Source organism: Prinia subflava, chromosome 3, assembly GCF_021018805.1.
Source record: "Prinia subflava isolate CZ2003 ecotype Zambia chromosome 3, Cam_Psub_1.2, whole genome shotgun sequence".
Taxonomy (NCBI): Eukaryota; Metazoa; Chordata; class Aves; order Passeriformes; family Cisticolidae; genus Prinia; species Prinia subflava.
The window spans coordinates 52,436,466-52,460,175 of NC_086249.1; the positions used below are offsets into that span (position 1 = coordinate 52,436,466).

At 37.4% G+C, this 23,710-nt stretch overlaps 1 long non-coding RNA gene across 1 annotated transcript; it reads left to right on the plus strand.

Moving 5' to 3' along the window:
• Positions 1-18,720: 18,720 nt before the first annotated feature.
• LOC134548632 (uncharacterized) lies at positions 18,721-20,041 on the plus strand. Its single transcript, XR_010079836.1, has 2 exons — positions 18,721-18,975; positions 19,151-20,041. It is a non-coding gene; the product is annotated as an uncharacterized LOC134548632 (long non-coding RNA).
• Positions 20,042-23,710: the final 3,669 nt, after the last annotated feature.

The following is a 23,710-nucleotide window of genomic DNA, read 5'->3' on the forward strand; positions in this document are numbered from 1 at the left end:
AAAGTCAGATCTGCTGAAATCAGCTCTGACTGGGTAAAAGGCGATTCTGGCAGGTGGAGGTTCTGACCATGGACTCACAGCCCACTGAACCAAGCAACTCACTGACTCAGAAGATGAGAAAGACTGAGCATGGGGCTAATTAGCATTAGAAGAGGAATCATTTAATCAATAGGCTAAGAGAACTGTGTACCCAATAAGCATTAATTATCTGCTAAAATCTATAAATATTGTAAAGTTTTAAAGACCAGCCTCTCCCTCCCTCATTATTTCTCTCTCTCTTCTTCCTTCCTTTTCCCTCTTCCTTCTTTTCTATTTCTTTCTATGTCTCTACCTCACACTTTATCATTTAATAAAATCCATAGTATTGACTTTGGCATATGGTTGTGTTTGCACCTTAATTCAGGCAGAAGCATCTCTCAATAATTGGATCTTAACACTATGTAACACTTGTGAATATGTATTTCTACTCACATAGCAAAACTAAAAAAGTAATTTTCAGTGGTAGATAAAAAAGTTTTTTTTCTAACAGTTCCTGAAGATTCTAAATGTTCTCTTTGATGATTCTGAGCCAGAGTGAAAAAGGGAAATGTTCAAAATTTGATGATATTATCAATATAAAAATCAGACTGAATAAATTTAGTGGGGTTTTTTTGTTTATTTTTATTATTTTATTTTGATGACAAAGTATTTTTCCTATTTTTACCTTTAAAACTCTTTGCAGACAGAATCATATGGCTGTTAGTCTAAGAAAAATGTACATTTCTTTTATTGCAATTATACAATTCAGTTTTCATATTTTTATGGAGTTCGGATGTGCAGAAAAGAAGCTGGACTCAGAATTGACTGAAAATAACATTTTCTTGGTAGTTCCCACATTGCTGTAATATTTTGTTTCATGCAGATAGATTTTTTTCAGACAAACACATTTCAAACATGCTTAGAGCTCTTCAAGCATTCAAAAAACATTATTTAGTAATGAAATCGTATCTACAGAATATGTTTTTGAGAAAGAAGAGAGGTTTTTGTCCCAGCTTTTATAACATCCCAGGATATGATATGAAAGCATATCCCTAAGTGAACAATTGTGTTTTACCTTTATCTGTGAGATGTTCAGGGGCATTTTCACATACAACTTTTCCCTTTCCCCCTGGAATTATCGTCAATCCATTTTTTCACTAGGTCTGTTTATATTGTTTATGGTTCAAGGAACATTTGAGTAGATAAGTAGTTAATGATGAGACAAACGTAAAAGCCTTGGAGCTTCTCTGTTCAGATGACCATTGATGAAACTCTATTTTATGATGCTATTTTTATGCTCACAACTATTCTTTGAAGCAGGTGAGCCTGAAACATGGCTTCCCACCCAAGATATTCGGGAAGATATTGCTACAGCACCTGAAGTATTTACTGCAAAGCATGAACTGTTGTAAATAGAGATTGTAGTAGGAATAGTGTGAGTTATCTGCAGTACTTTTATCCACCTCCATTAAGACAGCACTGGTTTGTGTTGCAAGCTCTTTATATTTGAAAATATCTCTCACTGCTTCCTCTAAGGAAGAGGAAACTGTCAAAAACTGTATTACCAATCTTTGCGTTTTTCATAGCTGTATTTGAAGGCATCAACTTGGGTATAAACTGTCTATGAAGAATATGTGAAAATCAGAAAATAAGTTTAACATTGATTAAGGCAACATATAATGTTTGTGGTGTTGTTTTGTTTTTGTTTTTGTTTTGTTGTTGTTTTTTTTTAATGTGGACCAACATGTTAAACACTTCTTTTGCTGCTAAAACTATGCTACAACTCAAATTAAAATACTATGTAGAGAAAGCTAACAATAATGTTTCATAAATAATCTCAATCACTTTAATTTTCATTATTTAGCAATTGTTTGGTATTTGGAAAGGCTATGTGTAAACAAGGTTATCTCAGTAAAACAAACAAACAAGAAAATAAACCCCTGTTTTTTGTTGAAAATGTCATCACACTGGAACCAGCATAATGAGTTTATGGTAGTTAATTCATTGTTTTTGTCCCCAAGATGTCATCTATTTCCAAACAGTTCCTGGAACATTACAGATAGCAGTATCATGCATTTAAACTTCACCAAATTCCACTGACATAGCTCAGTGCACTGTAAGAGAGTACTGTTGAAAGTCTGATGGTTTTCAGTGTTGTTTTTCTTGTAGTGCTAAATCTTACTATTTATCCAATGTATCATACTGCAGAAACAGCTACCAGTTTAGAAATGCAATGTCATTAGAAAGGACTAGTCTGACTCCTTGTTATCAAAATGGTAGCTTCTGTGATGGAAGATATGCATGTTCTTGATGATCTAGTCTCTCCATTTTATTTTTAGCAAACAGCTGGCTTGCTTGCCTTGACAGTTTTCTAAATAGGTAGGAGCAGGAACATGTTACTGAATATTTCAGATTTTGAAGACCAACCAGATCCTGGTCTGCATCAAAAAGGGCAAGATCAGCAGGTCAAAGGAGGTGATTCTCTACCTTTATTCTGCCCTCAAGAGACCATACCTGAAGTACTGCATCAAACTCGGGCTCTCAGCAGAGGAAGGACCTGTTGGAGCAAGTCCAGAGGAGAGCCCTGAACATGATCGGAGAACCAGAACATCTTTGAAGACAGGTTGAGAGAGCAGGTGTTGTTCAGCCTCTCCTCTCCTCTCCTCTCCTCTCCTCTCCTCTCCTCTCCTCTCCTCTCCTCTCCTCTCCTCTCCTCTCCTCTCCTCTCCTCTCCTCTCCTCTCCTCTCCTCTCCTCTCCTCTCCTCTCCTCTCCTCTCCTCTCCTCTCCTCTCCTCTCCTCTCCTCTCCTCTCCTCTCCTCTCCTCTCCTCTCCTCTCCTCTCCTCTCCTCTCTCTCCTCTCCTCTCCTCTCCTCTCCTCTCCTCTCCTCTCCTCTCCTCTCCTCTCCTCTCCTCTCCTCTCCTCTCCTCTCCTCTCCTCTCCTCTCCTCTCCTCTCCTCTCTGAACCTCTCCTCACCTCTCCTCTCTGAACCTCTCCTCTCCGAACCTCTCCTCTCCGAACCTCTCCAAACCTCTCCAAACCTCTCCTCATCAATAAGCAATTTTATTTATGTTTAACAGTACAGGATGATCAGCTATATCTTTTTAGTGCTTATAATTCTGTCTTAAAAAAATAATTTGCATTCTTTCCTTGACTGCATTCAAAACCACATTTTAGTACCACTGATAGCCTGTATGCTGAAGCTTGTCAACACAGTTGTTTTATACTTCCGTAGTTAAACTACTGCTATATCTTATCTGGAGTCTATTTTCTGTTCCTCTTGCTACCTTTGACTTAATTTCTTCTCTGACTTCAATTTAACTTACAGAACATAATTTCAATATTGTTTCAAAGATGTGAAAAATATTTAGTTGTTTTTAATTTTCAGAGATACAATTACAAGGTAGTTTACAACTAAGCATAAGTTTGATGTACAGTAGCTGCCTTTTTTTCCCCTCTAACTATCCCAAGAGATGAAAGCAGACCTTTAAAGATAAAAGTGAATTTAGAAATATAATGAAAGTGTTTTTAATATCTTAGTTTTTTGCCATAAGCTTTGCTGTATACCATGCAAATTGACTGCTTCTGCATGTGGTAACCGTATTGTGCATTTTCCCCTCTTGGATAATGTGCTTTCTCGTACTTCAAAGAAACCTAAAATAATTGGACTTGTGTTATATGTAGGAAACCAGGGTGAAATTAATTGAAATTGATGTTAATTGTATTATTTTCTTAATTGCTGCAAATGTGGGTCAACACTACCATAGACTTCATATAGATTTTAATAGAACTGTGAATTATAAGATATTTTTGGATTTGCTTCAAGCATTAAGTTCTTTAAAAAAAATTAATGATTGAATCTCAAATGTAATGCCATCCCAGTGAGAACAGATTTTGAGTGGCATTTTATGAGTGGATATTCACTTTGGGAGTGTACAAGACATGCTTGGATTGTTGTTCTAATGAAGGAACTCAAAGTATGTTTTCTAGCAGTCATACCTAACATCAGATGAAGAATCTTGTTACAGATAAAGAACAGGGTATGGTCCAGTTGTTAGCATAAAGGTGTCTAGTGACATTTCCTTGGGGTGCTCACTGTGATACTCAGTTGCTGGTGCAGAAGATCAGATACTGCCCTAAAGACCTATTTCACACCTCTCAACTCCATGTGAAAGCTTCCATTGCCTTAGGACATCTGAAATGGCATTATTCATCTGTGTCTAATGGAGATGAGAAGTCATAAAGGAGATTTCAATTACTCCAAGTGATGTGGGTAAATGTTCATGCAAGATACAAGCAATAAATTAGATGTCATCAATAAAGTGCTTCTTGGAAAAATTAATCAGGCAACCACAAGAAAAGAATAACTTTTTCTCCTATCAGTGCACTGAGATATAATATCATGAAAAACAAAACAAAACAAAACAAAAACCTCTCATAGTTTACTCAGAAGTAAAATTCTTGTAGGAGAAAAACAGTGCATGTGAAACTTTCAACAGTGGAATGTAAGGTCAGTAGAAAAAGCTTCTAAGGAATGGTGTAGTTATTTCAGAAACTACATTTTAAAAATGTACTACTATTTTACTAATATTTAATTATTTATATAAATACTACTATTTTAAAAATGTGAAAAAATGACTAAAAGAATCAGAGTCAAAAAATTCCATGTGCCATGAAGGTTTTTCATGGACATTTTTTAAAATTTTTAGAAAAAAAAATCGTTTAATATAATTTTCTACATGAATAAAAAAATAATTTGAGGTAGATAAATAAAAACCCAATAGCACAAATATGGAAAAGTATCAAAATTTCATTATCAGAGAAAAGTGGCTATCTAAAATAAGATATATTTCAAAAAGGGAAAGATGTATTCAAATGAAGAGAGCATGAACTTTAGAACTGTAAATGTGCATGTTTAGCAGTGTATGCTCTATCACCTTATTTGCACTTCATATATGTATGAAAACATCAATAAAACAGATGTTGAAAGATTTTGAAAAATAGCTGATCCAAAATGCTGATAATTTGCTTGAGAAGGAAGAAAACTCTGAGATTTGTACTGCTTAAAAATGACCAAAGTACAACAGGAATTTAAATAAGGAATAGCTCCTTGCAAGTTCACGTATGAAATTGTAAATGCACTAATTAATATGGCAATTATCACTTTATTGTTTTAAGTAGAAGAAGAAAGCAGTAAATTTGTTTGTATTTCTAAAGTATTCCAGGCATGGTATGGCATACAATCTGTAACTCTGACTAATACAAACTTTAATGAAGAATGTGCTTTGTACATATTTTTTATCTGTACTTATGCTTTAGCTGTAAAAAGGGAATGTGTATCAAATCTTTTGGAGCTGCTTTTAGGACATAAGAGGATGCATGAGAGAAAAACATCAAAACTACTGGAACTACATGACCATCAACCTTACTTCAACCCCTGAGAATGTAATGGAGCAAATAGTTCTGGAAATCATTTCCAAACATGTTAGGACAAGAAGGTGATTGGTACTGGTGAAAGGCATCCTGAGTGCTGGGTCCAGGTTTATGCTCTCTGCTGCATAAGAGACATGCACATACTACATCAAGTTCACAGAAGGGCCCTGGAGGTGATTTGGTGAGTGAAACATCTCTCATGCATGGAAAGTCTGAAAAATCTTCGACTGGTGAGTCTTGAGAGGAGAAAGCTCAGGGTCATCAAGATGCACTGCTGGGAAGGTAAAAAGGAGACAGAAGCAGACTCTTAGATGTAAAAGGATGAGACACAATGAAATATGGGGCATTTTATGTCAGCATTAGAAAATATTGTTTTTCTGTCAGGGTGGTCAAACACTGGAATGTAGACAAGAAGTTATTGTTACTCTGTTATTCTTAACAATTGAATCAGAATTTCACATTCATTTTTCAGTTACATTGTTGTAATGCCAGCTTTTTCAGTTAAATAAATTTCAGTAAAATTTATAGTGGAAAAGCACTTAAATAAATACCTAAAATTGATGTGCTTTAAAAGTAAATATTTACACCTTCTTTTTGATCTTTTTTCTCACTTGTTTGTGTTCTCTGGGCCAAAGGCTGGTCACATCTCTGAAGCATGGTGTGTAACAGTGAAGTCCTGGTGTGTAACAGTGAGTTGTCAACACCAAGAGTTTTCTGTAGGAGGAATTTGGTGTTCAGGGAGAGTCTGATGCTCATTTAAAGTCTGAAAGCTGCACACTGCAGCTTCCACCAGTCACTACTAAGCAGTAACATTTTCACTTGTTTTCTCATGTCTGTACTACATGTGGTATTCACAGATTTTCGGCTATGGTGTGGCTGGGGCAGCGGTCACTAGACCCCTAGTCAGTGCCTAAAATCAGGTCAGACCAACACAAACACTGACAAGCCCTTAGGCCCACCACTGTCTTAAACATACAAAATCTACGGCCCTTTATTATTAATGGCAAAAAGAATATTTACCAGTTGCTTGCTTCACACTATTTTTTACTTTCTTTCGCTAAACATTTAGTGCTTCCATAGATGGAACTTAGACCTTAGGCTCTTAGGATGCAGGGTCTTTTGATCTGAGAAAAGTCTTGTACAAGGTGATAGTCTGCTAAGGGTTCATGCAATTTTCCCTCAGGATTGCCTCCAGAAAATAGTTTTCTAAACTGAAAGATTTCAAAAATTACTTACTTAAGTAGTGCAAAGGTCAAACCAAAGCCTGAAAAAAATTAACTGACACATCTGACACTGATACTGATTGATCTATTTTAACAACTATATGTGCCTGAGATTTTAAAGGGTCTGCCCTTCCCCTTGTGCTGGTTATTTCTGCTTTTCTCCTTGTTCTTTGAAGTCCAGAGACTGTTACACGTTGTATCTTATTCCTAAGTTGTAACCTATGAACTGATAGTTCTGAAGAAACAAGGCTTGTGATCTGAAGCTGAGGTGTTATTTCCACACATCTGAACATAGGAGAGTTGAGTAGAAAAGATTAATTCCTACTGTTGGCCTTGGCATTATGAGGTTTATTTAGGGCTGTTTGTTCTTAGTGTTTACCACTGAGCGTTTAAATACAAAAAGGAAAAATTTGGTTTGGTTGGGTTTTTTCTCAGACCTTTAATTGCCCTGAGTCTTATTTAAAAGATTTCAGTGTCAAATTTGGTCGTGAAGAGTGGGTTCTTTGACAGAAATAAACCTTCAGAAAGAAAAACTAGATTCCTCTTGAATGAAACAAGCTAAAATGATTGTCTTGAAGATATTTAAGTAATTTAAAAAGAGACATCACATTCAAATTTAAAAATGTGTATTCTTGGGATTTGCCTTTTTCTTGCTGTTTTTCCATGTAGTTTTTTGATATTTCTTGCTAAGGAGTGGTTTTATGTCCAGGGACCATCTCTACTGAAGGTATTCTGATCAGGAAAAGGGGTTGTTTGTGGTCGCCACTGTGTTACATGAGCAGAAAATATCCTGCATCAGCAACTGATCCTGCTCAGAGGACCATTCGGAGTACTAGAGATTGATCTTAGCAACACCCCCAACCCCTTTTCTATATCTTTCTATCTCTCTGCATTACATTTACTGTTAAAGAAAACCCATATTATGTTTTCACTTGGACCTTAATTCAAGCAGAGGCATTCCTCTCTGGTTGGATCATAACAAGAGTACAGAATATTCTTACAATATTTTTAATGTGTTTGATGTTTCTATTTTTACAGGTATTTAATGTGATTGCATGTGATGTTTCTATTTTTACAGGTATTTAATGTGATTGCATGTGAGATTATCAAAGGATTTTTTAACTGCTATTGTTGATACAATGTCCATTAAACAACTTTTAAAAATTGCATTTGCTATTTCTTTGGTATTTTATACAGGTATTTGTTGCCATTTAAAGTAACAGATGCTCCTGTGGTGAAAATTATAAAATTTACTGCTGGGGATAGAAAAGAAAAACCAATTGTGTATGACAGGCATACAACAGTGAAAATCTCTGAGGAGTTAGCATTACACAAAAACCCTATTCTAACAAGTTGTTTGATGTTCCTGTTTTGTAGAAGGAGGTTGGACTCGATGACCTTTAAGGCCTTTTCCATCTTAAACAATTTTTTTTTAATTTAATTTTATTTTATTTTTTATTGTTTGGGGTTTTTTTTTGGTTAGTGTTGGTTTGTATGTTTGTTTGTGTTTTTTATTGAAAAGACCATTTACCACATGCTCTCAGAAGAGAACACAGTTTTGATTCACAGATCCTTACAGTATCTATCTGTAATCACAACAATAGAAAGAAGTAGAACCACTAACTTGCTCTTCTGGTATCCTAGAGAGATCAGGAGGAGAATCAGAAAAAAAAGTAAGACCTGTGGGTTAAGGACAGTTTGATAATTGAAATAGAATAAAGTAAAACACAATATAATAATATTAATAATCAACATGGCTCCGCCAGAGAAATTCCCCGTTCCAGCTCTCACTCCCTGTCCGCGCCAGGCGTGGCCGCCCCCGGGTGCGGCTCTGGCCCGAGGGCGGTGCAGAGCAGGGCTGGCTGCTCTCCACGGCAGCCGCGGGTTCAGCGCCTGGGATCGGGGCCAGGAACAGGGAGGGGTCTCTCCTGGGCTTCCCAAAGGAGTTTATTCCACAAGGGGGGCAGAGACGAGAAAAATGAAAAGCCCACATCTTGCACAGTCTTTTAAAAAGGGGAGGAACAGGGGGAGAGCACAGTTCTTCAACCAATCAGGAATACAACAGGGAGGAGATTAAGAGGGGGCTCAAAATATGACAACCAACAGGAAAGACAAAGGGAGTGGAAAGGGTAACATGGAACAACGGGGTTTTGCGGAATAGGGGAATCCCCTGGAGGGGTTTAGGCAGGGGGTTGGAACAACAAGGACTGACAGGGAACCCTCCAGAACAAGGGCTAGGAACCAGGGAGGATTGACACTATGTAAATGAGGTAACAGGTGGATCTAGGGAGTGAATGACAACTGGGCAAGGGAAGAGAAAACTTTGGGTAATACCAAACATATCAACGGGAAACAGGGATCCACTGGGAAAGTAACTTCACAACAACTTAACAGAAACACACCACCACAATGAAAAGAGAAACAGCAGAGAGAGAAAAAGATAGAGCATGAGAAAATTCAAGAAAACAAAACACCCAAGTGATGCCTAACTGCGTCACCCACCCTTTACCAACCAATCCCACCGGTCCCCAAGCAGCTCATGGCCTACTGTGCCCAGTTGCATACTGAGCTTGATGTTTTATGGTATGAGAAATCCCTTTGACCACCTCAAATCAGCTGTCCTGGTTATGCTCCCTCACAGCTTCTTGTTTCCCTGCTCATTGGCAGTGCACAGGCAACGGAGAACTCCTTGACTTATTTTAAGCGCTACTGAGGAACAATAGAAACATTGGTGTGCTATCAACATTATTCTCATACTGAATCCAAAACACAGCACGAGACTGCCTAGTAGAAGGAAAATTAACTCTATCCAAGCCAAAAGTAGGCCAGGCCCCAACGATGTATGTGTGTGAGTAAGCTTTTCCCTGACAATCTACCTTTCATTGTCTCTGCTTGATAAAGAGACACCAGCAGTGTCATTTTTCATCTCAGTGACATGCCCAGTGCTCAAACACCCCAAACAGCCTTATAGCACTTGATTCACTTCCAACTTGTCAAAATTTTCCTTGTATTGCAAACACCTGAGTGCAGGGTTCAGTACTTCAAGTGGCAGCTGGCTTCTGTCTTGTCAATACAGTCCAGTGGGTGATTGCCTTTCTTTGCTGCATGAGACTATGGCTCACTTTTAGCTTCTTCTCCTTCACATCCCTATGCTTTTCCAGCAGCCTACCTCCTAACCAGTAGGAGCCTAGTCTTCATGGTACCACTGGAATTATTCTATCCAAGGGCGTGTCTTCCCATTTACTTTTGTTGAACATGAGGATATTCGTCCAGCCTGGGGATGTCCCTCTAGGTAGTAGCTTTCTCCATCGTATCAGTGGCTCCCTACAACTGGCTATTGTCTTTGGACTTGTTGAGGCTTTCTGTCCCACATTTTTGGTCTTTAATTACATTACAGAGATAAGAGAGCACATTTTCTCTTCCCCAAAGGCTATCAGCTGGACCTTGCTGCTTCTTTGTCATCTGTTTCTATTCACTTCTCTGTCCTTCCTGCAACTGGGCATGGCTTACAGAGGGGTGCTGCAGACTGATGGGCCTCCAGTCCCCTAAGATTTTCTTCTTCCCCTTCTTAAAGAAAAGAGTTGAAACTTGTCTTGAGAGACTTCTCTGTTCATACTTAAAATAATGCAAAAGCAAACTACTGAAATTACAGCTATGGGATAATTTCTGTGAAATATCCTGCCCACAAAAGCAAAAGTGATTTACAGGGAAAAAAACTCACCTTCTCTAAGATTCCATGTTTCACCATATTGTTTCTCATTTATAAAAACTGTAACAACTTCAAACATTTCTTATGCTTCTTGTAATCTTCTCTAATCATTAGCAGCCAGAATTCTCAGTGTACTGATAGCTACATTATTGCTGCACTACACATGGGGAGACAGCTCTGTCCACAACTCTTCTTTCAGGATGTCATTGGTCTCAGCCTTTTTTATTTCCACATTGACATTAATCAACCTTATCTCTGCACACACCAGCATCAGCAAGAGCATAGTGCTGCCTTGAGTTTTAGCTTTCATGTTTTTCAGATTTTATGCTGCCTAGGGGTGTAGTTCTGAGCCTCATATTAAGTGTCAGTAAGCTCTCTTCACAGAGTAAGTAGACAAAACAAAACCTTTTCCTGCTGAGGACCAAGGACAACTTTCAGGCCCAAAAGCATAAACAACAGTGGGCTGAAGAGAGAAAATAAGGATGAGACCTCACAACCTGAAGCTGTAATTGGACAGTTAAACCCCAATATGCAAATGGACCAAAACTTATCAAAATGTAAGACCTCATGGTAGGCCTGTCATTTTGTGACCATTCTTAGTCCACCTTGGATGCAGCCTTGGTCAGGCCCTGTCCTGCCCAAGGTGTGTCCTAGAGGCCTTTCAATAAATACCTACTTTGTTCTCTAGCTCTGTCCAGTCTCTGTTTCAGGTCAGCCTTCCCAAAGCATCAATAGCAACCCTCATATTGTTCCAGAGTTCTGTCATATTCCTGACATAATGAATTTACAATAAACATAATCAGCAGACAGTGGTCAGAATTCATTCTCACTTATACTGATGAAAATCCAAAGCCAACTGAAATGAGTTAAAATGTGGTCAGAAGACATGGAACTACATTCTCAGATGGCAATAGAATCCACCATTTTGAACCCTGAAGTATAATTCTTGAAGTTTATGTTGGTACATTTCAAAAGTTATTGATCTTTGGCAGTCTAGCTGAGATGGTATCTGTCTGTCCAACAGAACATACAGCACTATGTTTAATAACAACTGTGAATTTCAATGATAGTATTAAATGATTCTTTCTCCCTCGAGAAAAAAAAAAAGAAAAAAAAAAAAAAAAAAAAAGAAAAGGAAAAAAAAAAAAGGCAGGTAAAATACACATGGATCTAAAAATCTAAAAAATACAAGGTAAAGAGAAATTTTCCAGCTTAAGAACTACTGTGAATCTGACCCCATACTAGTTTTATGTTACTAAATAATTAAAGGGAGCACTTGATTCAGAGCAAATACTTAAAATTAATGAAGTCCAGCACTCATTAATCCTGTTAGAAAGAAGTGGCTTAGTAAGGACTTTAAGGTTTTCTCTCTCTATTAAATCCATAGCAAACATCAATATTAAATCCTATATGCAATATAAAACCTCTGAATTTGTCTGTGGACATATCATGTATCTGTGCCTGATTATCAAAAGCAATTGAGAGTTCTTATCAGTTTGAAGCACGAAAAGGATGATTAAAAACATAAATATAGAATATAAGAAAAGTTCAGCATTTTTGGTTTTTTAAAATTTTATTATTATTGTTATTAATTGATTATTATATACATATATTTAATCTCAGTGTGTTGTGTGCAGCTGAAATTGAGTTCATTTTCCCCACAGCAGCCCTCACAGCTCTGTGTTTTGCATTAACCTGTTGGTAACACCACAGTGTTTTGGCTCCTGCCAAACTGGGCCGGCACAGCCTCAGAGCTCTCTCCAGCACTGCACCCTCACCAGAAGTCTGTGCACAGGCAAGATGTTGGGAGGGCATGTAACCAAAACAGCTGACACAAAGTGGCCAAAGGGGTATTTAATGTCGTATGGCATTCAAAAATAACAGCTGAGATAAAGGAGGAAAAAGGATGGGGGAGAGGGTCATTCATAATTTGTTATTTACAGCATTTGCCCTCTGGAGCAACCACAACATGCTGAAGTCCTCCTTCCTAGGAAGTGGGCAGACATTGCTTGCTGATGGGAAGAAGACAATAAAATTTTGGTTTCATTTTCCTTTGTTTATGTCAAAATGTTTATGTGCTCATGAAGTTCATTGCTGTGTTAGTAAACTGCCTTTATTTTGACCCACAAGGTTTTTATTCATCTTATTTTCTCCCCCTGTCCTGCCACACTGGGGGGTTCAAACAGCTACACTGGAGGAAAGTAAAATGGTATTTTTTGAATAAACAGCATTTAGAGTTAGGAACTGATAATATTTCTAATGATACTGCAGATTTTCAGGTAAGTCAGTTGGGCAAGCATCTGTCATTTTTATCAAATGTACATAAGGCATAAATGTTCTGATTCAATTCTATCTTAGAGTTTAATTAATCCCTGTCAAGATTTAGGTACTGGCAAGGCAGGCAGGCAAGCAGAGTTGGTAGAAAGAGGTCAAATAATTAAGACAATCCTAGAGTCAATTCAGGGCAGAAAAGAGAAATGTTAAAATTAGGAGAGGTAAAGAATAGTGCTATACCTTTGAACACGTGTCCAGGACCTATAGAGTCATTGATATAACCTGGAATTTACTTCTCAACTTTTAGGGGTGTTTTAGTGGACTTTTTTAGTTTTTATAGCTTCAGAAGTTTACAGTTTCTAAAGATTCTAAAAGAGCGAGCAGTTTACTCCTTGGAAATGTTCAAGGTCAGGTTGGACGGAGCTTTGAACAACCCAGTCTAACAAAAGCTATCCCTACCTATGACATGCTGGCTGGAACAGGTTGATCTTTAAGGTACCTTCCAGCCCAATCTGTTTTATGATTTTTTCACTACTCAGTAAACTCTAAAGTAGAGTAATGTAATTATTAAAAATCCAGCCCAAGCACAAAAACAGAAGAATAATTTTAAAAAATTAAAGAAACTAAACATAAATAAAATCAAAGAAAACAAATATATATTTACAAAAGTATTTAATTTAGAACATTCAAGTTTCCAAGTAAGAAAAGAGTTCTAGTATGAAACTATGATTGTACATCAGAAATTAATAAAATATATATCTATTTATAATTTAAGTATCTAATAATGGAGGTTTAGTCTTGAAGATAAGAAAATATTCTCCTTAATTAAATTCTGAAAAAGTCAATATAGCTTAGGTTAAATTTGGTCATTATTCATGGGTATCTCCCTAAGTGGAATATATGATTTGTCTTGTCCATTTCCTTAACTTTTCCACTGCTGTTTTTTACTTCAAAAAATCACAGTGTGTGCTACTGGTATGCCTTTTACTCTACCATTGTAGTAGTATGGAGATTGCTCTCAGTCAAAAGATGAGAAGGTGGTGATGTTGATTTGAGATTTTCACAGTGATAAGATCATGAAAATTTTTACAATAATTTTTCTGATCCTACAAATGACAAAGAAATATATAAAATATAATGATAGGTATTTCAGTCTGACTTATAAGTGAAAAAATTGCCAAAGCAGAAAGTTTTATATGAAACTATTTACAGTTTTACCACATATATATACCTGCTCTCTTCACTTTATCAATATTTTTATCCTATATACAAACTTTAAAAATACAGGTATTTCTTATGATCATAATGATCATAAATATTTTATACCTATGCTCTTTAAATTACTCAAAATCCCTGATTCAAAGACCTATAGTAAACAAAGAAAACAAATAGTAGAGTATAAGCTGTCATATAAGTATGCTTCTAGGTTAAATAGTTTTAAAATCTTTTGCTTAGTTAACTTAGTTTCAAACTTTCCTTCCTACTAGGGGAAACAGCAGAAACTGAATGGTGTTGTCACATGTCTGAGAAAAAACTCCTAGTACTTTACCTTCAGAAAGTTTACAGCTAATTCAGGTTAGGATTAATTTTGAAGAAATGCTTAGAGCTCTAAAAGTTAACCTTCAGAATCTGCACAAGGATCACTTTGTAATCAGTGAGAGGAAAATAAACACCTACAGAAGAAATTTCAGGTTGTTATAAGATAGACAGCTACCATAAATTAGATGTGGGGATATTTATTCCTCTCCTTTGGCCATAATGAGAACGTAGGATAACTTAGATGGCAGCTGCTAGAGATCTAAATTTAGATGAAATTGCTCTGTGCCTTTTTACATGCCAGTAAGTTTAAAAGGTTCTTTTCCATTAAACTCAACTAACTTTAAAGCCCATTTCAAGGAATAAAATTCATCTACCCTTTTGTACTTAATCATACTTGTCAGGGCTAATAAATTAAACACATCCAGGACCATTTTCTGACACTGAAGCCAGGTGCCACAGAAAGGTTCGTGGCCATACTATTGAACCCTGTTTCTCCCTGGATAAATGTACCCACAACTTCCCAAGAGGGACTGGACTCTTGCCAGGGTGACAATGCAGAGTCAGATTGTGCCTGGGGTTGTTCCTGCTGGCTAACCAGGTAAACAGCCTGTCACAGTGCCTGCAAACACTGTGCCACTGGCTTATTTTATGAAGTGATTAACTTCTTGTCTCTCAATGCACTTTATTGAGAGTGTATAAAATACAAAATTACTGATACATTGACAGACTTCATTACTAGCATGGCTTATTTTGGTATTTAGCCATGTAACTATTATGGTCTGCTTAAGTGAAACAAGTGACGTGAAATTAATATGAGTTAGGAAGAATAGAAATAAACAAGTGGTTTCTTAGTCTAAGTCATTGGTTTTCAGGTGCTTAAAGTGATTGACCTTGCCCCTGATAAATAACAGCTGTGTTAATTACACAATTCAGCCTTGCCCCTGATGAGTCACAGCTATAGCCAATAAGTGTGATAAAGGGGAGTGGGTCAGCTGATGAGGGGAGGATCATGAAGGAGGAGGAATCTTGAGGAAGAGGGAATAAGTGGATCATGAAGAAGAAGGATTCTGGGGAGAGTGAATCACTGCTGTGAGGTCAGTCTGGATCTGCAGTTAGAGCCTGTTGTTGGAACCTGCAGTCATGGTCTAGCCAGGTAAAAGCCTGCAGTCAGAGTCTGCAAACCAATACCTGCAGTCAGAGTTTAGCAGGAAATAACCAGCAGTCAGGGGCTGCAAGGGAAACCTACAGCAGGAGCTTGCTGCAGCCAGGGTCAGTGAATAGTTGGAGTCAGGATGACTCAGCTGTCATAAGGAATAAACCAGGACACATTTCATGTTTTGATAAACAAGAAGTCTGTCTCAGCTCATTTCTACCCTCCAACAAGAGGGCTGCTACAACAGAGCTGTATAAAGTGGTAACACCCTATTCTTTCTACTCGTCTAGTCTGAGATTTTAGCTCACTGTGCTGGTTTGGGATAGAGTAATATTTTCTTCACAGTGACTCGTTGTTACAGGTTGACACAGTTTGGTTTGTATTTAAACTGGAAATAGTTCCCTGTCAGGACCTTGGAATTGTTTTGAGACAGGCATTTATCAAAGTTCATTTTTAAATATTGACATGTTGTTTGACGATTGAAGAAGCTAGATGTGACTTTGAGAAATACCCATATAAAATTCTGAGTAAGTACGAGTCCCTCCCCTTGGGGCAGCCGGCTCAGCCTGGCCGTGCCCCCGGCCCTGCCGCTGCCCCTGTCAGGGGGGAGTGGCCGGAGGCCTGGCCGGGCTCCATGGGCTCCTGCCAGGGGAGGGGACATTGCCTGCCCCCCACAGCCAGCTGAGCTGGGAGGGAGCCGGGCTCCCGATAACACCTCTGGGCCCGGCTGGGCCGAGCCCACCCTGGTTTGCCATCGAGGGGTGGGAAGAGCCCCCTCTCCTCTGGTGACTCCTGGGCAGAGAGGAGAAGGGGGGAAAGCCTGGCTGCTCTGAGGAGGGCAGCTGGAGAAGCTGCTGCCTGGCAGAGATCACACTGACCATTGCAGATCTGGGCAGGTTTAACCCTTTTATTGGCAACCTGAAGCTTGCAAAACTCCAATCTTTTTCCTGAGATAGAGAGGAAAGAACATATAGAGAGACAGCAGGGTGTTAGATGGAGAAAGACTGAAAGACTAGTTGGGGGACGGATGGAAGAGTTGCCTGGTAGCTGAATTTCAATTAGAGTCATAGATGAATGTATATGTAAATGAACTGTATATATAAATTATCCCTTCAAATCATGAGAATATGTGCATTTAGAGAGATGTTCAAATTCGTATGTGAATTTTGAACAAAGGTGTGCATGAAGGACTAAGTGGTATTGATCTTATGAGGTGCTGGAACAGCGATAGAGATAAGTCCTTTGTACTAGTGAAGCAGTGAGAAGATACCTCTGTTCCCTGAGAAGAAAAATCCTTTGTTCCTTTGAGATGTGCATCTTTAAAAAGTGACACCCTAATATGCAAAAGTCTAGACCCATGACCCATAAGCAACCTGGGAAACTGCTAATAGGAGAGGTCGTAGAAGCAGAGTTTTTGGGTTTTTTTTTACCCTGCAGCTGTTTTTTGTAGCAGTTAAAACCCACAGGAAAACTGTTTTGTCAGTGAGATCAATGAGACATCAAGAGAGACTCATCTCCCAAAGTGATGAAAGATTGTTTAAATGGCAAAACTGACTGAAAATCATAGTTTTGTCTCTCTGTGTTAGTTGTGAGAAAGCAAACAGTTTGTGGGAAAGGGAGAAGGTTTTTGGAGTGTTCATTTTTTTAAATTTTTTTTTCCTTTTATCCTTCCTTCAATGTGTGCTAATAAAACTATTTTTGTAAACTTTAAGTTACAAAGAGAACTTAAATGCCTTCTACCTCCCAAAGTCTATCTCACAGAAAGATAGTAGACACAAAAAACCATCACAAAATTTAGTGTGTTGATCTAGAAAAGTCAAAATTAGCTAACATGAAGCTACTACACTCAAATAGGGAGGGCTATGTTTTGGATTTGGAGTGAACACAAAAGTCAAAATTAGCTAACATGAAACTACTACACTCGTATAGGGCTATGTTTGGGATTTGGGGTGAACACAGGGTTGGTAATATAGAGATGTGGTTTTTTTTTATTGCTGAGCATGGGAGGCTAGGACAGGTGACACAAACTGGCCAAAGGGGTATTCCAGAATATATGACATTGTACTCAGTATATAAAGGGGGGGAAGAAGGAGGAAGGGGAGACATCTGGAGTGATGGCATTTGTCTTTGGAAGTCAGTGTGATATGTGATGGAGTCCTGCTCTGCTGGAGATGAATGAACACCTGCCTACCCATGGGAAGCAGTGAATTAATTCCTTGCTTAACTTTGCTTGTGTGTATGTCTTTATCTTAACCTGGGTGTTTTCTAACTTTTGCCTTCTGATTCTCTCCCACTTCAGCCTGGTGGCAGAGTGAGCAAGTGGCTGTGTGGGTCTTGGCTGCTTTCTGGGATTAAATCATGGCAATCATAAATAAAATTTCAAAATTGATTTTTTTATGTTTTAATTCACTGTGTATGAATTGCATATCCTAGGTTTAAAAAAAAAATAAAATCCTGGTTTAGTAGTACACAAAGATAATTTTAGGGGTAGAAAACAGGAAAATACTGGTTTCTAGCCAAGAAAAACCTCCTGCATACACCAGAAAACAACTAAAATGAGAAGCAAAAGTGACCAATATTATACTCTGCTTATGGACCCTATGAATCAACACTTGTCCCTGCTACTTAGGAGCAACCACCTGATGGTTACTTAAAGAAATTTAGATCCATTACATCTCAAAGATTTTAAATGAACTCCTGAACATTCAACCATTAAGCAAAATTTAGGAATATGTTTTTGAATAGAAGAGTGTTATACTCAAATGAATGTAACATATGATTAATCTATTTTTCTTTAAATTTGAACCAATGAATTTCACCAATATGTTTTTGAGATTTTTCAATTGAAAAGTTAATTTGGGCATCTTTTCTTTATCATGGTATAATGTCTTTGGAAAAAATCCCCAAATACCTTAACATTGCTTGAAGAACGAGCAAGAGACACTGAAGAAATCACCACTGATGTTTGTGTCAGTACCACAGTATGCTGAAGTGCTTTGGACTAAATGCTGGCAGGGGGAATAAGAGCTAAGTCTTCAAATGCAACTGTCAGAGGATTTTCTTCTGAAAATCAATTATAAACATCATAACTGATTCTTTAGTGTTTTCATAATTAAAGCCTAATGGTTTCAACATCAAATATCTTTAGCAAACACTCTTGTTCAGTAAACTCTTTGCTCTATCTTTCAGTAATTAGACACAAGGCTAAATTGTTCTCCAAATACCAGAAATTGATGGTATTACAGAATGTAGGTCAAAGATAATTCTTAAAAGATACACATTTTTGGGGGGGAAAACCAGAATGTGTTATTGACTACTTTATACATTTTATAAAACTAAGTCTATGGACTAAGTGCTAGAGACTTGTCGTGGTTTGAAGGGAAGTGAGTTTTTTTGGAAGTAGTGGTCAAACCAATCAGTCTTTAGATCTGAGTATTGGCACCTTTGTTGGCCACTAAGAGGGTGGACACGCCTCTGAGGACACGAGGGGTTAAAAGCCGGATTTCCCAGCAGGACTCTCTCTTTCCTGCTCTGCTTTCGGAGAGGGAGCGTCTTCTCCTCTCCCCTGCCTGGGCCTGGCTAGGCCGGGTGGGGGAGGGGAGCAAGGTGGGCCTGGCTGAGCAAGGTGGGCCTCGGGGTGGGGAACAGAGGGAGCTGGAGTGGAGCTGGTCCAGCTTCCATCTAGAATGGAGGGGTGGAGGGAGAACTTTGGAGGTGCCTTCCGTCCCCCTCCCTGTCCCATCCCGTTCCCCCCCCTTCCCCCCCCCCCCCCCGGTCCCGTCTCTCTCCTCCCCCCACAGAGAGAAGGTGCCGAGCTGGAGCTGCTTGTGAGAGCTGCAGTGCCTGCGATCGCCTGTGCCTGACCTTGGTGGTGGGAGATAAAAGCTTTTAACTCTTTCTAAGGCAGAAGAGAGTTATCCCTGGACGCTGTATTCTCATAGTTGGTGGTTTTAGAAGAGAGAGGACAGCCTGGGACCGAGAGGGTAATGTGAGATGAAAAGAAGCCCCTTCGATTGCCGGAATGAAGCGGAGTGGCCAATGAGGCTGGACTTTTCTTGCATAATGATAGCCATAGACGGACCCTGGACCCTCCTGACTATAAATAAGACTGTGTTTGGGTGGATGTTTTTGGCTCAAACCCAGAGACGTTTTGGCCTGCTTCTTGGAGCCCCCGGCCCCAGGGGTAAATGGGGGGGACCTGAGTCCCAAAATGAGAAGATGGCTGGTTTTTGGTACTTGGCCAAAACATCCTTAAAAAGAGCCCTGTTGCAGTGCAGGTCCATGGACGGCAGTGAGAGTGCTGGACATGGAAAGGAGGGTGTCACCCTGGCAGACTCTTCGAGGCAGTGCCATGGGTGACGTGGGAACACGGGATGGTGGACCTGTGTTTCCTGTGGGGGGGGGGTCTGTGGTGCGAGAGAGACTCCTCTCGTCCTGGATGGAATGTGGATTGTCTGAATTTTAAAGGATGATGATTTGGATTAGGAACCCAGGGTTGTTGAGGGATTAAGCAAGTAGATGAAGGTAATGTGCTGGAGTCAACTGAGTGAGCATGTATGGAATGGAAATTGGGGGGAGGAGAAGCAGTGTTTTTGGGAGGTTTTCTCTTCTGCTTTTGGGTGGCTGGGTTTTTCTTTCCCTGTCTATTGTCCATTGTTCTGTAGTATAATAAATTGTCTGTCTGTTTCAAGTATTAGGCCTGCTCTGCTCTGTTCTTGACCACATCTCACAGGAGTTCATTAGGTAAAATATACCCTCGTGGATGCATTGGCATTTTGTCTAATGTCAACCCATGACATGACTTTATTGAACAAAACCAATTTTTTGAGCAAGAAAGATTTATGCTTTAATCTATACTACCTGTTTAATCTTAATTTCTCTGTTCTTCTTTGTCATTACATCTTTCATTTTTTTTTCCTATCTAACAATGAATTTTCTTTGTCTCATTTAAGTTCATAAGATATTCTGGAAATGGAAATATTAGTGTTTGGATGCTCAAATGTTCACCAGTAGTTACTAATGTCATAGGAAGAAAAAGATAAAAGGCAAAAGCAAACCTACCCAAATTATTAGAAGCTAAAATCCCAAAAGACTTTGAGAACTATTCTTTTCTCTATAAGACTGATGTTAAATGACAACAGATGAAACACAATTATTTTATGCATATGAGACTAGATACATATGTATTTCAACATTTTCAACATTTAAGTTGAAAAAAATAGGGATTATCTTCTTATGGTTTGTTTCCTTCTTTCAGCATAGTGCTAGGACAGAGAGATCTGCACCCGAAATTTGTGGTAATAATAACATTGCTGCATTCAACATCAGTAAAACACAATTTTAAATTTCAGCAAGACTGATACCAAACTAACAGCAAAATCTGTATGAGCCATTGCAACAAGAAGTTTCCATTTTGTGAACAAGAATCAATTATTATAAGAGAAATCCATGTAAGAAATATTATAAAAGATTCTCCCTGTAGTCTTTTCATCAGACTTCAAAGGGACTTTTCTCTAACATATTAATAATATACTATAATTCAAAGGTTGCACTTATGTTGCAATATTAGCTGTAAGAAGCAAGAGAACTAAAAGATGCACACTCTAAGAAGAGTAGCCTTTGTTTCTTCTGAAGAGAAATAATCATTTCAGCAACACAGGTTTTCCATGGGCTTTTAAATACCAAACAGTAAAAGAAACATATCCTGCATTTTCTGGAACTATCTGAAATAAGACAAAGAAATCAATACCATCTGAATGAAATAGAAATGACTATGCCAGTGTGATTTTTGCAAAGATTGGATAAAGAGAATACTGCTGAGTAATAAGAGGGGTACTTCTTCACTATTCATGGGTGGAAATGATAATAGAATTGCATGGCCAGTTCTAGTATCTATATTACAAAAAGAAAATGTTTAAAATGTAACACTCAGTTATGGCAGATTAACCAAAACTGTTATAGAATAGCTTGAAATTTATATGTATAGAATATATATAGAAATATGTATTTATTTAGAAAATGAACAAGGGAAAACAGAAGAGAATTTAAAGTAGAAGAAAAAAGAAAAATTACCTCTTTGTGGTGATATATCAACAGCAGAAATAATCAGGTGAACTACTGACAGACAGCTTGGATATTTTTTCTAAAAATATATGTAGTTGAATTTCAAATGAACACAGATAAGCTTCACTTTTCTTTTGTTTTATTGAAATATTTCTTCTGATTTTTTCCCTAGTAGACTATACAGTGCTCACAGTTCTAAACAGTGTTCATGGGAAAACTTGAATATTGTTGGAATACTCCTTTTTTTTTTTTTTTTTTAATTCTCTCTAAAGAACGCATGTGAAAAGTCAGATCTCTATAAAATATCATTTATTTGCCTTTAGATCAACTAAGGTACTAAAACAAATAGCAGCAGTACAGTCTTTCTTTGGAACCTGGTCCTCTAATATGATTTTTCACTGATTTTTTGGAATTTTTTTATACATATAAATATCCCACCCCAGAAAAAGTTGTCAGCAAATTGGTGATATTTGTTTTGAAGTCTCTCTCAAGCATTCCCACTCTCTAAACAAATTATAGTAATAACAGCTTGGGGTCAGTTTTTCTTTTTGTTTGTTTAGTTTTTTGAAGGGATGCGAAGGGAAAAGTATTTCAAAGGTGTATTTAATAAAAAGGCTTCTCAGACTTAAAACACAAATTACTGTATTCCTGGCTTCATAGTGAAAAAACCCTAGTGCAGGTCAGATTTGTGCAAGGCGGAGAGGAGGGTAAAAGGAGATAAAAAGAAAGAGCAGATGTTAAGAAACATTTGATTGTGCAGAGACCCATGAACATGTAGAATGGCCTCTGAAGCATAACTGTTGAGTCAAAAAGCATTTAAGAAGCTGCAAAAATTAGATGGCATCCTAAGAGATAAGCAATTCTAAAAAAGATTTTGATGAGTTGAGTGATCATTAATCATTTCACCACCAATATCTTTATGTTCTGTACTGTGAGGTTTTTTTCTTTTTTTTTGTCTGTATAACTATAAATTCCATTATAAATGTTCCATTATAAATTCCATTATAAATTTTCCATTATAAATTTTTCAGTGTATTGCAGAATAAATTAAGGGTTTACAAGTTCATCTAGAAAATTCCATTACAAAGATTTTTTTTTTCTTTTTTTTTGTTTTAAGAAAAAAGTGAGGGGAAAAAACCTCCATCGAGTTAGAATTTCTAAAAGTTAATTTAAACAGAAAATTGTATTTTGTATACTGCCAAAATATTGTATTTGCTCTTTCTCCATAGGAAAATAAAATTAAGCCTTTTGGAAAAGTAATGGGATTTTATTTCAATACACCCATCAGTACTAATCTGTATGTTGTACAGATATATCTGTGAAAAAAGGAACCACCTCAATTGTCTAACTCATTTATGCCAGTCCCAGAGAAGATAATGAGATGATTAATGTAATTAACATCAGTAGAGTTTGGCTTATGTGTTGGAAATATTAGTGGTGCTTGGAATGCTTAATAAGTACTCAATTATAATTAGTATTTCATAATCCTTACTCCTCTGTTGGTGTAAATCCTTAATTCTTTACTAAAAATAATAGTACCACATTCTTCTTTTATGCAAAACCTTTGAAAAGTGAAGTCTAAAATTAATGTAGATGCTGTAGAAAGTTATAATCCTAAAATATATTTTATAAGAAATATGTTGTTGCTATATAAAATAGCAATATTTTTCTTTTAAATTATGAAAAAAGTTACAGGAATTTAATTCTGTTTAATTTTATATGATATATCATTTATTCTTCAGTTTTCCTTTCAATTTTAAAGCTATAATTTAATGAAGGAGTTGTCTTGATAGTCAATGAAGGTTAACCATGTATAGTTTAGCTGTTTCATTCCAGACTAGATAGAAGAATTTAAATAAATTCTTGATAAATGCAGAAATATTTGTTAGTTGGTTTTCAGTTTTGTAATTATCAAAGCTGTATTTTGTAATTATGTAAGTTGTTTGTTTCTCACATGTACACAGTTACAGTATTTACTCCTAATGACTTAAGCCATTTTTATTGCTTTTCTTGTGTTGACAGCCATATCCCAACAAACAGGTGACTTTCTCCTAAGCTGTAGTACAGTTCTGTGTCTTTAAAGGTTAATTTTTATACCAAAAAGGAAATCAATGAACTGCAGCTGGGATGTAAGTCAAGTCATTTATCTTTCCCACAGCTATATTCTATTCTTAAAATTCAGGAGGCAAGAAATATGCAGAGTAATTTTCATTTTTTCTGGGCAACTCATATCTATTTTTTTTTTTAAGAAACCCATTAAAAGTTCATCTTGGTGGGAAAAAATTGAACTGTTTCAA